The sequence below is a fragment of the Ambystoma mexicanum genome, chromosome 10, assembly GCF_040938575.1.
Source record: "Ambystoma mexicanum isolate Mex_15411 chromosome 10, UKY_AmexF1_1, whole genome shotgun sequence".
NCBI lineage: Eukaryota > Metazoa > Chordata > Amphibia > Caudata > Ambystomatidae > Ambystoma > Ambystoma mexicanum.
The window spans coordinates 402,021,094-402,039,741 of record NC_090932.1 but is presented as its reverse complement, the minus strand read 5'-3'; positions in this window follow the sequence as shown (position 1 = coordinate 402,039,741).

Sequence of the window (18,648 nt, the reverse complement as noted above, 5' to 3'; positions counted from 1 at the left end):
AGAGTCCATGTCTACATTCAGACATATTCTGTGAAAAGGACACAGTAGTGTACAGAGCCAACTGGGAAGTTGCTCTATTATAGCATGAAAGGTTCTGTGTTGAGAAGTTAAGAAGTTTTATACCTTTGGGAATTATTGAATGAAGAGCAGCACTTAGGATGCTAGGGGAGAGTATTCCAACTCCAACTCACCCTCCAAGGATCAGTGGCCTACTCTGGCAACTCACCTATCCATAGTTGTAGGCAACATGATAGCTTTTGAAAATATCATTAAACGAGATTTCAGTGGAAAAACACATAAAACTAAATTTGAAATTGCAGATGTAGTAATGAAAACATTCAAATTACAAAATAGCTTCTTATATATAATTAGATTTTCAAATTAATTAGAAAGAACGCCTCAATGCCAAAGAGATCAGTGTTCATTTGAATAATACTTCACTGAAATAATTTTGTTTTTTTTATTTGAATATGAAAACATTGACTAAATAACATTATTATTGAAGCACAACCTCTCTTTGTTGCTGCATCTTAATATTTACTTAGCAATACCAAAATATCAATCCACGTCTTGACTATAATCTGCCTAAACTGCATTTGGAATATGTTTTTTATATTCATCAGATCTATGCCATACGGAACTTTAGTTCATGAATACAAGAATAATGTTCTTGAGCATGACATTTGGATATATCACACTTTTTGTGTCTCAAAACACCTGCCCATTAACATATCTTGCCATTATTTTCTCCAGAAATTATCTCTGGCACTGCTGGAATAGCTGTCTGAGGTGCGATCCAAAATGTCATCAGTGGGTCGAGCAGTGCACTTGTTTACCCATTGGGAAATCGATCTGCTCACAACTCGTATTGACACTGCTCAGTTGAACCCATATGCAGACAATTGTTTTTCCAGATATATACGTTTTTTGTTTATAGGTCATTCATTATGCGCTTATACACGTGTGTGTCTCAAGGCACAGCAATGGAAGAAGTCGGGTAAGGGGTAACCATCCAACTAGGCCTTGTACATTCAGATTGTGCAAGTGCAGGTTATTTATAACACACTTGGTTTCAAGCGCGGGGCCGGGTCTTGCTTTCAAGACCGGAGCGTTGCCACACAGCTATCCTCCAATCACAGTGCCTTCTCCAGAAGATAGTAACTTTATTTTAAGGTTCATTCCTCTCTCTGACTTTTTACTCAGATATACACATTCTCCCTTTTGGTGTGGCTAGCCCCTTCCCATCTCCCACACTGTGCTGCCAGAGTTTTGAGATCAAATGGCGGGGCAAGGCTTGATCAGGAGCCTCTAAATCCTCAAAACAATCCATAAAGATCTCCTTGCATTTAGTGGTGGAGGCAATGATGACTTCAACATATATTCTTGTGTCTTTTGAGAGTGGTTAAAGTGACTGCACCTTCATGCCCGACATACAGCTCAAATGGGAGCACTCTTCACAGATATCCCAGTCTTGAGGCATGGTACAAAACCAGCGCAATGGTGGAAACGCGTTTTGAACAGATGATGTGTGGAAGTGAGCAGCCAAACCAAATTTACTGGTTTCATGACTCTTCAACAGTTTTCTTCATATTGTATTTCAGACATTCAATTTAGGCACAAGTTGAATGCTGATAACATGCTTTTATGTGGGTTGAAGAAGATTAACTGACCAGACAAAAAAAGAAATGAAGTGAGCTTCTGGGAAAGAACATACTATCTGAATGCTGAACCAGTTATTTCACCATACTTTTGTCAACCAGTGCTCTTTTACCCACAATGCATTTAATAATGCAATTAACCAAAACCGGTATTGCTAATTGGTGGATTGTATATGCATACGCAAAGTTATTATTATTTTTTTTTTCTCCATAGACTTCTTTACTAGCCAAAAAAGGTATTCATCCCCGGTCAGTTACGTTTGTATACATATGTTGTATGGCTTGATGTGGCAAGACACTGCAAATGTCACCTCACAACCACCTCACCAATCTGGATTATGATTTATCATCCAAAGAAATTATGGGACATGTAGTATTAGGTAAATATGCATAACATTAATTTACAAATTCCAGATGTTATGAGATATCCTGTGTAACCTGTCAATGGTTCTTATAGTGACTCAGCAAATTCTTTGATTTGATTATTGTCTTTTTCCTGCTCCCCACATCCAACACCTCTGCCAGACATTGCTTGTAATTATTAGTTCAAGTGTGTTCTAATTATGTGCCCTGGGTCAGGAGCAGGGGTGGGCTGGCCTATAGGAGATTTCCCAGTGGGCCTCTGCACCCTGGGCCTTTTTTGTGTAGTATTTCCAAATTTTCTCAAAGGAAAAGCATTGGGCTTGCTGAAAATGTGTCAAATGGGGCCACTTTGAACCTTATTTCCAGGGCCTCATTTGGTCCCCTGTAATTATTTCCATTTGTGATGTCACCTTTTATGTCCTGGGTGTTAGTTTTAGCAGTGCACGGTGGTGGCGCGAGTTATGGTTGCTGAGCTTAGCTTACCATAACTGATGAATTTCTGAGGTTTTTTGGTTTAACTTGTAACCGTAATGACCCTTTAACAATGTTTTTTCAATTAATTTAATAGGTATTTATTAGTGCAACCTAGCCATAATGTCCCTTTAGCAAAGTTTTTTCTGTGAATTTTATAGGTTTTTATTAGTGCAACTTAACCATAATGTCCCTTTAACAAGGTTTTTTCAGTGCATTTCATGGGTTTTTACCAGTGCATGCTATTTTCCTACAACTTACTAATATCATACATACCCAATATAGTAATATTTGTGTGCAATTTACAAAGTTTCACCTTAAAACTCTGCCATTTACCACCTCGAGCATCATTTTTAACACTTCTATACACTTTTTTCATCTGTTTCCACTGTTTTTGTGTTCATCAACGTCCGCGAACATGTATCATCATTGCAGACATTCCAGACAGTGTCACATGACCACAGGCTTGTACGTGGCAGTATGACATGTTCACGAACACATCTGAACTTCGCGAATATGTCCATGCTTCATGGACAATCCGGAACTGCACTTTTCAGCTCATCTAGAACTTTGACGCTCAAAATGTAACCTTGCACAGCTCCTATACATATTATTACTCCTTATCCATTAACAATCTAGCACGCAGCACATACTTGGATGAATATTAGCAAAACTGCTATTCATTAAGAGCCACCACCACCACCAACAGCTGGAGGACCTACACAACAAAATAAGTGCAGAATTTCAAGAGGCAATGAAGAGGATCAAGAAGATGAAGTAGAGGAAGTGCTTACCTCAAGCACCCACATAGAATCATGGGTGTGGTAGTTATTTACCACTCTTGGGAATGTAACAAAGGTCAAAGCTACCAAAGAAAAAAATGCACTGAGTGCAACTTTCTAGTCAGTTGCAGACTACCTGCACAGTACTCCTATGGGACCACCTCCATGCGCCACCACACCAAATCCAAACACTGCAATGCTTCCAGGAAGGTTGTTCCTTTCTTAGGAAGTAGTAGGCTGTTTTCCTCCATCTCATCTTCCTCAATCAATACTGTAACCACACATTCTACTTCTGTGGGACACAAAATCCCACCAGCTACCTGGCAAGCAATAAAAGAGTCTGTTGATCCATATCTTTCGAAGACAACAATAATCTGTATGTACTGCAACACACCACTCTGCAGTGGGGAGCAATTCCGCAGTGCTTTTGAAACTGTAATCAAGGAGCATGAGAAACACTGCTCGCTACCTTAGATGCAACACACGTGCAACATCTCCCCCTGTCCACCTGCACCTCCATATTTGTGGTTGGTGTGTCTTTCCTCATTACCCTCCCCATCTTACTTTCTGACCTATCCTGCAAAAAATAATAATCAAAAGACACGCAAAAAAAAGATTCATTTACAAACCACATTTCACAGTTACAAAATAGAACAAAAAAAGAGTATTTTATAGACTCCATCTACTTTACTTTTCTCAGTAAAGTAGTTACACTCAAAATGATTCTCCAGAATTGCCATTAGCATGTTGTGTTATGCTAATGGAAATAATGGAAATTGTATACTAGAGAAAAAAAATAAAAGGACAGAAAAGTCCCAAATACTTTTCTCTAGCATATAATAAGGACCAGAACTGATGGACCTTTATAACTATCTGCGGTCTCCACAGACACCTTTCCAGGCCATGGATAATTAATAGAGCCGGATGGCACATGCCCACCATCACACAGGGCAGCCCTTCTACCCTTTAAAATTCTATATTTGCAAACCCCCCACAATGCCTGCTTTCAAACAGTCACACACCTATCCACCAATCACTTCCAAAAATGGTAAATAATACCCTATGATCATATTAGGCTTCCACATACCAACTTCCACTTAACAATCTTCTACAAACCTTTTGCATCTGCATTCCCCTTACTTATACAAAACATTTGTACACAGTGCTCCTATAAATGCACATATGTATTGTGCAGTTGCAGAAGTGCATAAATACAAGGGGCAGTATGGATGGGCAAGTGCTCATGAGATCCCAGGAGCGAAATGCCAAGGTGAGAAGTGACTTTCTACCTACTGGAAAATAGGAGCCTCAAGGGTGGGATGCATCTTAACCGTATTCATTCCTTTAACAAAGTTTTTATATCAATTTAATAGGTGTTTATAAGTGAAAATTTGTCATGATGTTACATCACTGTTTATACGTTATTAATAATTCCTCTTTTCATAAATATGAAAGAACTATAAACATCTTTTAAGAAACATACTTTTTGCAACACACACTTATGTCTGTCGTTATCAGCAGCACTTGCTGGGGATACAAATTATAGTTCAATTGCCAATGGCATAAGGCTCAACCATGACCCCAGCACAACCAAACCACCCCAATTATTCACTGCACCTACCCTGCATCCTAGAGCAATGTACACTATACACGAGTTAATGTAACCAATGGTCAGTGCTCATGGCTTGCAGCCATGACCAGTTTCCAGATGTATGTGGCATGGGCTTCCGTCCCATGCTGCATTCCCCAATAAGCAAATCAGAGTACACATTTGTGTTTGTCGAGGGCCAGGCCCACTACCCAGACACTACAATGTATATCACTTGTTTTTCTATTTGCATTCTTATACTTTAGAAAAATAAAACACAAGACATATTTCCAAAAATGGCTTTCAGGTCATCGCACACGTTTGTTGTATTCTAGTCCACCTTTTCAGACTGTAACTGCAAGCAGAATATTTGTTCCCATTCAAACCTACCACTTCGGCCATGCTGCATACTCCGATAAGCAAATTACAGTAAACATTTCTCCTTGTTGACATCCAGGCCCATTGCCCAGATACCAATGTTATATCACTATACAATGCATTTACAGTTTCACACTTTCCAAAAAATAAAACAACTGACATATTTGCAAAACCATGCTTTAACGTTCTAGCTGATCCTCCTTGTGCATATTTGCTGCAATCCCATCCAGCACTTCAACCTATACCCACAGCAGAATTTTATTTCCCATTCATACCTATCCCAATTTCGAAAAACTGGACCACATACATAGTCCCTGGTGGCCATGCCCACTTTAACCCCATCGCTGGTCCCTCATGGTCATTGCCAATAGCCAGATTGTCCGGGTCATGGCCTTTGGCCATGACCTGAACAATCTGGCCACTGTCCATGGCCACAGGCTATACCTCAGTCACCAAAGGTATATCACTATTCATTGTACCTACATTATGACACTTTTCAAAGAATAAAACACAGACACATTTGCAAGACCATGCTTTCAGTTTCTTGCCAATTCGCCTTACACGAGTTTGCTGCAAATCCACCATGTTTTATTTTTTTGAAAAGTGTCAAAATGTACGTATATAAAATAGTCATATAACTTAGCCCACACTTGACAAAATCCATTCAGACGTCGTCCAAACTTTTAAGATTTGGTCTATAATCATTCTGAAAAGGTGTGTCCACATTTGTCAGATAGCAGAAAAGTTATACGCCATCTAAAAATGTTGATACCCCCCACCTATAATTGTGCCCCCTCTTGACAAATTCCCACCAGAATTTACAAAAACATTCCTTTCTAGGTCTAAAATCTTTTTGCAATCATTTGTGCAGATTTGTCAATGGCACCACATATATAATTCTTTAAAATAGTTTGGGACCATACCCTCTCATTTTGTTCCCTCTTGACAAAACAGCACCACACTTTGCAGAACCATTCAGAGTCAGGTCTAGAATGACATTCCATGCAGTTCAGTGGTGCCAAAGTTATAAGCCATCCAAAAACAGCTTTTTACTAACCCTGTAATGCAGAAATAGGCATATATATCCCTGAACATCTCAGATGTTCTGGAACATCACTGGAATGCCCCGGACATCTGGACTGTTTGCAGACATCAGAGTTGAAAAACCACCTGATATTTGGACTTTATAATGCCATATCCCATCCTATCACTCCTAACCTCCCGAGAGATTGTTTCATTAGTTTAACAAGTGCAATGTTGTGTTTTTTAATGTTTTTACTGCGATGTTCGCGGCCATCGGCCGCTGTCCGCAAATCCAAAATGGCAGATATTTCCAAAATGCTTACACACTTCACTCTTTTCACCATCCAATCACCGGGCGTGTCCGATGTCCGTGGACATCACGCCATCCTCTGGACGAATCAGAGTCCTATCCACGGACCGAACAGGGAAATAAGTTTGTGGACCGAACCCAGATATCACTCATTTGTTTTGACCTACTTTTTGGTCATTTTAAAATAAACTACTGGACAGCCGCCACTCCTGCTGCAAATTTGATGAAAATCCATACAGCGGTTTGGGCTGTAGCTGTGAGCAAATTCTTTTTTTTCCCATTTTGTCTATGGTAAAAACCACACATTTTGACACCCCTTATAACCCCACACCCTAGACGAAGTTGTGCAAACCTTTGCAAAAATCAATCCAACTCGGCCATATACTCTTTTTGTAAAGTTTCGTGAAAATACGTCCATGGAGGCAAAGTTATAAGCCGCCCAAAAAAGTGATCTTCCTATGGGTTGAGCAACTTAACCATAACTACACGGCCGCTACCTCAGGCTATGTAATATACCAAGTTTGATCCCTTCTATATGACCAATGCTCGTATCGTTCTCGTTTTCAGTTCCTCTTTGGTCAAACAAGGCTGTTTTACATAATGCTTATTTCAGGAAACATTTAGAGGAAAACAGTATTTTACAGACTCAGGAGGATAGCTCAGGAGCAATGTGCTCACCTTGGAAGCAAGACGACACCGAGCAACACACGTTCAATACCCGGGTCCACGCTTGGAAACCTCTGGGTATTAAGCGTGTTATAAATAACCTATCATATCACACAGTGGTCAGTTGAGTTGTACACACAAAATGCTCCCTAACTGAGCAGAAGTTGATTTCATTTGATGGTTGACACAATGCCTGCAACTTTTTAGGCTATTACCACTCACTGCAAATGTGTGGCTAGCTGTTCTGTTGCACATTTGTCCACTGCCCGCGACTGTATCACCTGCACTTGTTTATCAAATAGGATAAGTGTTGCTATGCAGCCTCAGTACAATCGATGATGCCTATTTTACATTTTGAAATGCTGCAGGGAGTGGAGGAAGTGATGTCATTATAATTGGGGAGAGGGTTTCTGTCTACATGAAGCCATGCCATCATTAATATTCATGTACTAGAAAGTAGGGACATGGCACATGGTGCTCATATTTTAGCAGGGATTGGTTGAGTCCTGAAAATGTGATCATTTGATGGAATCGAAAAATTCCATGAAGTGCTTAGTTGGATTCCCGCAACCTGACCAACGCTGTTACAGGACTGGCACTGTCGAAGGGTATCATTAAACACAATTCAATGACATTTCATCCATTCAGCCACTTTTAATCAACCAGGCTATTTTCACTAATTGCTTATTTTGAGGATGTGGTCACCGGAAAACAGTATTTTAATGTGGTCTGTCAGGTCCTTACACAAATACTTTTCAGGTGCTTGGGTGTGGTAAGTTGATGCTAATTTCAGCATACCCCTACTTCAGAAGTTGTCTCTTTCATTACACCACCAAATGCATATTGGGACTCGTAGTTGTGGTACACACACTTGAATATGTATGTTGTATGGTAGGAATGTTTTTAATATTAATATTAAGCCACATCCAAAACTCCAAAGCATTTCATCACAACTGAAAACAAGGGAACAATAATACATTTATTGATAGAAATCTGAAGATTCAACTGTAGATAAACCTTCCATTGATCACCATGTTGAAGTTCAGCCTCCACTCAGTGCATTACAGCAACCGTTTATTAAAAAAAAAATAAAACTGTAGGTCATTATAGAGTGACAGTACAGTATTAAAACCTACATACTTGTGAGATTGTTTGTGATTATAGAAAATATAACTTTGTATAACAGATCATAATGTTATTATTTTAATTTGAGTGTAAGCCATTATAGGTCATTGTTGGTCAAAACAATTATTACTATTATTATTATTATCATTATTAACATTATTATTATTATTATGTTCATATTTATTGACCACAAACCTAGCTTCGGGAAGCTAAAGAGTGTTTAACAATCATAGGAGGAAAGGACATGGTTAAGGAAGCAGAGAACCAATGAGCAGGTAACTAACCACAGAGGAGGGGAAGGGTGGACAATTGGTAACAAGGGATGTACAAGCACCCAGGGGAGGAAAGAGTATGGATCAGATCACCCAGTCTCAGTTTGGATGAGGAGTGGAGGGTGTCAGGATGTCAGAGTTAAGAAGGATCCATTCCTTTAAGAGGAGGGTCTGAGTTTCTTCCTGAAATGTAAATGAGAGGCAGAGAGTCTGATGTTGACGAGAAGGGGGTTCCAGAGTCTTGGGGCATAGACAGAAAATGCCTGTCTACTGGTGCTTTCCTACCTGAATGGGAAGAGTTCAGGTCCCGACGTGTCCTTACATCTGGTGGATCATAGACCTTTGAAGATACTGAGTTTCTCAGTGAGTTGGCTTTGAGACTACAGGGTAATTGCCTTGTAGATGATGCAGCAGGATTCGAGAATGATAATGGCTTGCTGTAGGATAAAGTGCAGTACAATGACGGTCAAATATAGTGGCTGAATTTGCAGAGTCCTTCAATGAGTCATGGTGGAGCATGCAGTTCATATCTCAAGGGGTGCTAGTTTAGTCACCGGAAGGCATTCCAAAAGAGCATTGCTACCATCCAGGTGTAAGAGAACCAGCACCTGTACAGCAGATCTAAAGTTGGCTTCTGGGATAAAAGACTTGATTTTATGCAGCAGAGAAAGGTGGTACCAAGCAGTGTGCGTCTTTCTTGCTTTGTGTTGTTTGAAAGAGTGGTGTCTGTCAGTGTCAAACCCAAGGAATTTGATCCAGGTGTCCAGCTTGGGTGCAAAGCTCCTCTGGTTCATATCGGAAAATCAGATCTCGATGTCAGGGTGTTCAGTGTTGTTGGTCAGCAGTAGTAATTCAGTCCTGGAGGGGTTGAATTTCAGGTAAGTACTGGACATTCACAACTGGATCAATGTGTGTCACGACCTGAGCATGTGCATGTCTTCGATGCAGCATATCTTGAGGTAGCGCTGCGTGCCATCTGTGTATTGTTGGATGTGGATGTTCCATGGACTGAGGTGGGCTCATAGCGGTTCACAATTAATAACAATTGACAAAGATATTTGAACCCACCCCCCTGGCCTGTTCCCTTTTTCTAGTTGCTTATTCACACCTCTGCACTACCTATGCCATTCTCATGAAGCATGTATGAACATAAATATGTTTTATCACTACCCAGTATGTACATATGTGCTTGGCCATCATGGATACATAATTTAGTTCAGGATAAAAGATAATACAAATTGTTGAGAATGTCTAAACATATGCTCACAGGCATTGCAGTCGGTGTCTAGTCCCACAAAGTGGAGAAAGTGTAGTAGTTCAGTTCATTTGCTTTTAGGCCTATCTCCAATGCAGAATAAATATGCCAATGTGTTGGAGGCTGCATGATGAATCTCATCTTCTCTTATTATTGCAAGGGGTACACTAAGTGTAGGATGACACTGACAGCTTTTACTTTGGATAAAATGGAGTATTTGTTCTCAAACTGCCAGTTTGTGCATGCTTTAAATTCATCGCTCGCAAGCATGGCATATTTAGTAACATGCAACCGCAACTGTGTGTCATTAAAACATCCCTAAAATTTACTTTAGAATGTCTTCTAACTTCTCACAAAGTCTTCAAATATTGGTTAATTCAATTCAGACAGTAGAAATGTTCAAACTGACATTATCAAACATTGAACCTTGTGATACATCTCCTGGACAGGCATTTTTCTAATTTGACAGGAAGTATACATTCGTAAATGTCACTTATCCTTTTACAAAAACTCTAAAATTAATGATATTTGAATTTCTTAATTGTGAAATTCGTGCTCTTGAATAAAGGAATACTCCAAAACATGGTGAGCATATCAATTCATTATTTGGTGGCACGGCAATGCTAGGGTGGTGAATGAATATGTACTTTAAACACTGATTGAATTATAAGAGGATCTGTTTTATCAGGGTGTAAGACAAGCCGTTGGAAGCTCTTCAGTCTGCCAGAATAGTACAATAGTATAGACAATGGCATCAAAGTGGTCAAAAATCAAGAAGTTACAGCACAACCAACAGTCACCGAGTAGGATGCTTTGTTTGTGCTTATTGATGTTCTCATGTTCATTCATCTTACCTACCCAGCAATTATCCAATAAAAGAGACATGCAACCTATTAGAAGGTAACTATAGTTTAACAAATCATAGCCTAACATAAGTTAGATAATTATTCAAAGTCAACTTCTCTAAATTCCTGCATATTTATTTTTAGCTCTGGTGGGGGGATTGTACATGGTAAATGTAATGTGTTGGAGGGATACCAAGGAGTAGGTAAAGGAATACTTGTTTATAATTCTAGGAGACCTGAAAGCTTCCGCATTACAGAGGGAGGCAATTGATGGGGAAGGGGTTGGGTAGATAAAGTGTGGAGGTTTCTGGAAATAGTTATATGAGCCATGCTAAAGAGGACATCAAGTACACGCTCAGGCGGTGTGTCTATTAAACAGTTTCAAAATGTTCTCCCTTTAATCCTTGAACAGCCAGAGGCTCGCTGACTCTCCAATCCATTTGAACTTCTATTCTGAAGTGAGATAAAACCCAATGAAAGGTGTTCCTGTATTCACAATCTGAAAGTGTTCCCAATGTTGGAGAGTAGACATGGTATGCCGGTGGAATCCTATAGACACTATCAAACACCCAATAAAAAAGATTATTTGTATTAAGGTTGGACACTTTCCAGAATTATTATTTAGATGGATTGATTCTATTTGAAGTGTTCTGAAAATAATTTAGACCTTATTGGAAGCTAATTAAATTCTCGTAAGAAGAAATATGGGCCTCATTCAGAATTTGATAGATCTAACAGTGATAAATTCTCCAAATGGACGTGCATTTGATATGATATGATAGGTTATCTATGATGTGCTTAATACCCAGAGTTTTCTGTGGTGCTCTGTCTCATCTTGCTTCCAAGGCACGCACGTTGCCCCTGAGCTATCCTCCCATGTTAGGGGGTAATTCATGGATTATTTGTGCCGGATAAAATGGGATCTGTGCGCCATTCTGCCCGCAAATCCCTGTTTAACAAATGGAGATTTGTGGGCAGAATGGCGCACAAATCCCGTTTTCTTCTGCGCACATAATCCATTAATTACCCCCTTAATTTCTTATTATCTTCTTGGAACTGAGGTATATTCTCCAGAATCCGAGGTGGTATTATTTTCCATTCTGGAGTGCCAAAGAGCTCCAGTGGGTACCTTCTGTTGGCAATTTCTGTATTTTTTGGAAGTAAAGTGGAGGAAATATCTCCAGCCAGGTGCTGGAGATTGTTTATTCCACTATAGCTCCAAAGTCCACATTTGGTGGTGTGGAATAAGTGGCAGTAATTACCTTACCACCACTTTTTTACCACTGCCAAACTAGTCGTGAGGACCTATATCTGTTTCCAATCATGAATCAGACACCAAAGCCATAGTAGGTTGCTTTTGTTTCAGGATGACGGAGAAATTAATATATGGAAATTGGTGAAACGGATGAGGTGGCCAGTTTTCACTCTGAACATGTTGATGAACATGGAAAACAGCGGTGGGCTGAACGTGCAAGTAAGGTCACCCTCACCCACATTAAGGAACCCTCGCTTTGCTCAGGCACTTAACTTGCGTGGTGGGCAGCTTACGGCAGAGTCAGCCTGTCCACTTAGGTTATATTGCCAAAACATCAATATTTGATTAAATAAATAAAGATAGCTCAAAAAAAGATAGCAGGTGCTCCTCTCTAGAAAGAACATAGCATGATAACCTGTTCTGAGATGAGTGTTTGCTCACTGTGCTCGGAGAGGCGCAGCTTCACCTCACTGATGAGGCCCAACAAGGCTGAAACACGTGTATGGGGTTGCTGTTGGTACTCTTGTTCAGAGAGGAATTGCCATAGCATTTCGGTGCTGGACTGCCCATGTGGGCGGGACAAAGACTGATATGCAAATGGTTATTTCCCATCTGTGAAAGGTACATGAGCAAAAAGCGTGTGCTGCAAACTCTCATCTCAGAACAGGTTATCATGCCATGTTCTTTCTAGAGAGGGGTGCCTGCACCTTTTTTTTGTATTTTTGCAAGGAACTTGGTGTTGGTCACCCTAAGTTACCAAGGGGAACACAGATGTGAACCCCTCGCTCACTGCGCTCAGAGAGGCACAGCTCCACCTCACTGATGATGCCAAACAAGGCTGACGCGCGTGTATGGGGTTGCTCTTGGTACTCTTGTTCAGAGAAGAATTGCCATAGCATTTCGGTGCTGGACTGCCCATGTGGGCGGGACAAAGACTGATATGCAAATGGTTATTTCCCATCTGTGAAAGGTACAGTGAGCAAAAAGCGTGTGCTGCAAACTCTTATCCCAGAACAGGTTATCATGCCATGTTCTTTCTAGAGAGGGGTGTCTGCACCTTTTTTGTTTTTTTGCAAGGAACTTGGTGTTGGTCACCCTAAGTTACCAAGGGGAACACAGATGTAAACCCCTCGCTCAGAGAGGCACAGCTCCACCTCACTGATGATGCCCAACAAGGCTGACACGCGTGTATGGGGTTGCTGTTGGTACTCTTGTTCAGAGAAGAATTGCCATAGCATTTCGGTGCTGGACTGCCCATGTGGGCGGGACAAAGACTGAAATGCAAATGGTTATTTCCCATCTGTGAAAGGTAGAGTGAGCAAAAAGCGTGCGCTGCAAACTCTCATCCCAGAACAGGTTATCATGCCATGTTCATTCTGGAGAGGAGCGCCTGCTACCCTTTTTTTAAATAAAGATAGCTGTATGCAGAATGTCTCATCCTTTAAAAAGCCAGTGGTGCAAGAGGGGGTGTGAGTAAGCAAATCATTAGGACAGCAAGCAGTTGATCAGTATGAGTGCAAAGGTTGGTACTTAAATATTTGTCTTCGGATCTTGGGAGTTTTAATGAAAAGTGATGATTTTCACTGTAGCACATATTAAATGTTTTGGCGAATGTGCTGCATGTCATTGTCCTGCATGAGGGGAGATGAGCATTGATATGGGTGCCTGAGCCATCAAGAATATACATTTCTTTGAAGCATAATATTTATTATTTTCTGATATCAAGTATATTGCTGAGCTATCCTATGTATGTCTGATTGGAGCCTCAGTTCAGCAGCAGACCTGCTTTCATGGTATTGAAGATGCAGCAGTTGGATGAGGGAGCCTGTGTCCTTGGCACTGTTATTTATGTGATAAGTCGTTTATAACACGCCTGTACACAAGTGTTTCTAGGCGCGACAAGACAAGGGAGGGAAGACAGAGGTAGGACAAAACAAACAATTTTACTAGGCCTTGTTTCATTCAGATCAAGCAAGTGCAGCAACGCAAAGTGCATATGGAGGGAGCAGGGGGAAATGCTAGGGAGAGGAAAGGGGGAAGTGCAATTAGGACAACATTGCTCTGAGGACGAGCAGCCAGGTATGGGAGCATTGGACTCAATGTGGACACAATGGGCCAGGAAGCATGGAAAGAAATAATATATACTACCACTTTCTTAGTGGTACTTTTGTGCTTGTATACAGAGAGGAGGTGGTTGAGCATTGCTGCAGTGTATGGCCAGAACAGGTACCCTGTCAGAGCCCTGGTCCTCTCCAAGCTGGACTACTGTAACAGCCTCTAAATCTTCCTGCCTCCACTCTCCGCCCTCTGCAACTTATCCATAACAGGACTGCGAGACTTGTCCTTGGCCTCAAGCCCAGGGATCGTATCTCTTCAGGACTGACATTTCTGCACTGGCTCCAAGTGGCTGCGAGGATTACATTCAAAACTCTCTGCATTGTACACATGGCTTTCTGGGGTCTGGGGCCGAAATACCTTCAACTCTCTCTTCCTAAATACCTTCCTTCTCGAACTCTTCGCTCATCTGCCTCCAACTCCCTCATGGTCAGTCGCTTCTCCAAGCAACGAGTTGGTGGCAGATCACTCTCTTCGGCAGGGGCCCCTCTCTGGGTAGCCTTCCTGCATCCCTGAAACTCGAGTAGAACCACCTATGGTTCCGGAAACACCTCAAAACCTTCCTCTTTGCTTCTGCTTTCTCTCCTCCCCTCCCTTGCTGAACTCCTGCACTGCACTGGTTACCTGGCCACCCTTCTGATCTCTGGTCCAGGCCCTGTCAACTGCCCACCTGCACTGCCTCCCTGGCAACCTCTGCACTTGAGGACTGTTTTCTGTATCCCTTCAGTCCCCTTTCCAGCACTTTGTCCGCACTTCCTTGCACTTGCCTGTTTTTTATGTATTGTATTTATCTTATTTATTCCACTTCCCATGTACTGCACTTCCCCCCTCCATTTCCCCCCTTGCACTCTTCCTTTCCCCCCTTCCCATGCACTTGCGCGATCTGAATGACACCTGGCCTAGTAAGATCGTTGTCTGTCCTCCCTTTGCCCCCCCCCCTTGCCTCGTCGCACCTTGAAACACTTGTGTATAGGCGCATTATAAATGCCATATCATATCGTATCATATCATGCCCTGTACTTGCATGGTGGGTAGACATGGTCTATTCAGAATATCTTATGTGATAAATGGTTGCAACTGCAGAGGACAGAGTAGGATGCATCCTATGTCAATGTGTCTGGCAAGTCCTAAACTTAATTTTCTGGGGCAGCTGGCTATGTTGCTTCCATACAACTTCGAGGCAAGTTGATAGGAATATTTAAGGATTAGGTAACTTTCTGATTCTTCATGTTTTGTGCTGCGTGGGTTGAATGATGAGGGAGTACTGTTTCATAGACTTCAATTTGGTGCAGTTCTGTTGGAGCAAAACATTTAAGTTGTGCCCCTTTTGGAATTATGTTGTATTGCGGTGGTAAAATGGATGCTCTATGTCAGCCAAGCCAGGCTTCATGCAGTGGATTCTAAAATTACGTGTGAAATATAAGACATACGGTCAGCGTCATTAGTGGCCTAATATCTAGGAGGTTTGGGATAAACGTGTCAATCGCTCGCATGGACCAGGTAATGGTATGATGGGTAAAAAGCCTTCCCTGTTTAGCTGGCTCCAGAGAGAAAATGGAGTGATCAAAGTCATGACAATGATAGAGGTTATCTTCTCCCGGAAACAGCGTGAGATGTTGTTTGGTGCATAATTCATCACGTTTCCATTCCTATACAATTGTTTTCCCGCAAGCACATGAAAGTTGCCAGGCATTGGCAACACACCTTAAAGGATGTGTTCAATGCCTGCGCCATGCGAGGCCTGAGCTCACCGGCTCTCGGCTGTAGCTGTTCAGCACTGGGTTTGATGTCGGGGACGCAGGCCGGTGATGAAAGAAAGATATCACTGCATGAGCTCATGCTGAGTCGATGGTGCTTTATTGTGTAACAAAATTCATTTTTAATGAAGACGAGAAAGCAGTACACACAAGGGTGACAATTATCGAGAGACTAACTCTTCTGCAATGCTTGAGCAGAGTTGGGATTTGTTCTGCCCGGCTTGTCTCTGGAGGTAAATAGTGTTGCTTGTTTCTTTCAAAATGTCTTCCTTTCTGGCCATGTTTCTTATTTCCTGTCCACGGATTGTTGTCCAGTCCACTTTCTTTGCCCTTTGCTTGCTCTCTGCGCGTCCATCTATGTAATATTTTCAAACATTCAGTCCTCGTCAAACTGACTCTTTCCCGTTTCCTGTATTTCACGCAGGGCACTATTTATCTCCAGTTTCTTTGCCCCTGTTGTTTTTTCCTTTTTTTGTTCTGAATGTTACCTTTATCCATTAGGTGTTTCCCTATGCATTTTCACATTGTTCTCGTGAATCCTTAATCCTATTTTAGCACAAGTAGTTCCTCCTATTTTTCAGTTCCTTTTGTCCTGTTAGCTCGCTCTTCTTGGCTCTTAGATGTTTTATTCACAAGTCTCAAATTGCATCTCTCTGTCTTGCTCGTCTGTCTCTGTCTCTTTATCTTTCCCTCTCCCAGAGGGTCTTGGGGACATTCAATAGATTGTACCGTCCGAATACCAGAGACACAGCAGACCAGGGCATACCATGAGTTCCTTTCCTTCAGGTATACAGAAGTCAGAACATGGATGCACCTACAAGTGTTTAGGATAATATGAAAAATAGATCCTCTCCCTTGCCGAGTGAAGTATCTGTTGATTAAAGAAAATGGACCCTTTCTCAGCCCTGTGTGAGTGCCATATGGTGTCACTGTCCTTCTCCCCCTAATTCCTACCTTCAACTCTCTCTGTCTCACACTCACTACTCCTTTTCCATTCTTCCTTCCTCTCTTGCACTCTCTCTCATCCATTGGAATTTTTAGCCGTATGGCTACATCCTTTCTGTCCCCCAAAGTGTTAAGGCAGAGGCTATATGAACTTTGCACAGAGGACAGCGTGCAACAGGAATGTCCAATGTTTGAAACTCAGAGGGGCTGGCTTAGCCATTCATCACATGGTTGATAAAAGGAGCACTAACAGAACTCTGAAGCGGCTCCGGGCTATATGTGGTGCTATAAGCATTTGTAAGATAGTTAGGTCAGAGTATAATTGAAATAGAAATATTTCCAAGGCAGAGATAGGGCCTCATTACGACCCTGGCGGAACGGGTTAAATGGCGCTGTAAAAGGTGCCGGCGCCATTCAACCCGTTCCGCCACATTACGAGGTCCCCTCGCAGGACACGGTAAGCACGCCTGGGAAAACCAGGCGTGCTTACCGGGTCCCGCGAGGGGAAGAGGAAGCAAACAACGGGCCATCTCGTAATGGCCCGTTGTTTGCTCCCTCTCCCATTCCCATTCAGCCCTATGTGGGCTGAAATGGGAATGAGGAAGGACCGTGTCAAGGTCCTTGGAGGGAGGAATTACCGGGCCATCCGAACTCGGAATGGCCCGGTAAGTCCTCATTCCGAGGACCTGGACACGGACGCGATTTCGGCGGCAGCCATGCCGCCAATAGCGGCATGGCTACTGGGGAGATGATTTGTTATTGCAGGGTGTTTACTATTGGTAGAGGGGCAGTGCCACAACTTGCACTTTTGAATTGTGGGTGGTGAGCAGTGCAATACATTTGCACTTTATAGCCTTTAGGGAAAGCTAAAGCACACTTCATTTGCTATGCATAGGTAGAAGAAGGTAAACACACTGAGAACTCCCAAATGATTTTGCAGTCTGGGAAGAAGTGGGAAGAAGGCTATCACTGAAAAACCCACGTGCATGTATGAGAAGTCCGAAGCACTGATAATACCACATGCATTGTATTGGCAGAGGAGAAGGCACAGCACTGAGAACTCCATGTGTACATAAAAGGGGTAGGGGGCGAAGGCCAATGCAATAAGAATAAGACATGCAGTTACAAGGCATAGGAGAAGGCCAGCACACTGAGATCCTGATGTGCCTTTTGTAGGCAAAGAAGACAATGCACTTCAAAATTGCATATACTAGGCACAGGGGAAGGCTAAAGAACCGGATACAACACATATATGTTGTAGGTAGAGGAGACAGCCACAGCACTGGTATCTCAACATGCATGTGTTGGTCGACAAGAAGTCAAAGCACTGAGAATGTCACATACATGTTATTAAGTCTAGGGGAATGTCAAAGCAGTGAAAACCCAATATGCATTGTGTATGCAGAGTAGAGGGCACAACTCTGAGAACCGCATGTGCATGTACTAGGCAAAGGTACAAGCTTTGAATCCATGATCTCTCTCATGAACAGATCTGTTAATTGGCCCAATACAAAGATCTGGGGACCTTAAATAAACCCACGGTCTGTACTGATGGCTGCGCATGTTCCGTGGTTAGGTAAGCCATCGGAAGGGATTCTATCATAATAAGGTTTGCCAACTATGCTTTGGCTTCTGAATTCAAACCTTAATTCCCTTTTTGGCAATGTGTCTGCTAGGTTAGACTCTTTATCCAATTTGTTTCCTCCTGCACTTCTTTCCCACTACCTAAACGCATGGCCCAGCACTCAGTGCAAAGTTCACCTCCCCATTGAATGAATTTGCTGCATCCTAACACACCGCATCTGCCTGGATTTTCACAGCTTACAGTAATGGCTTCAAA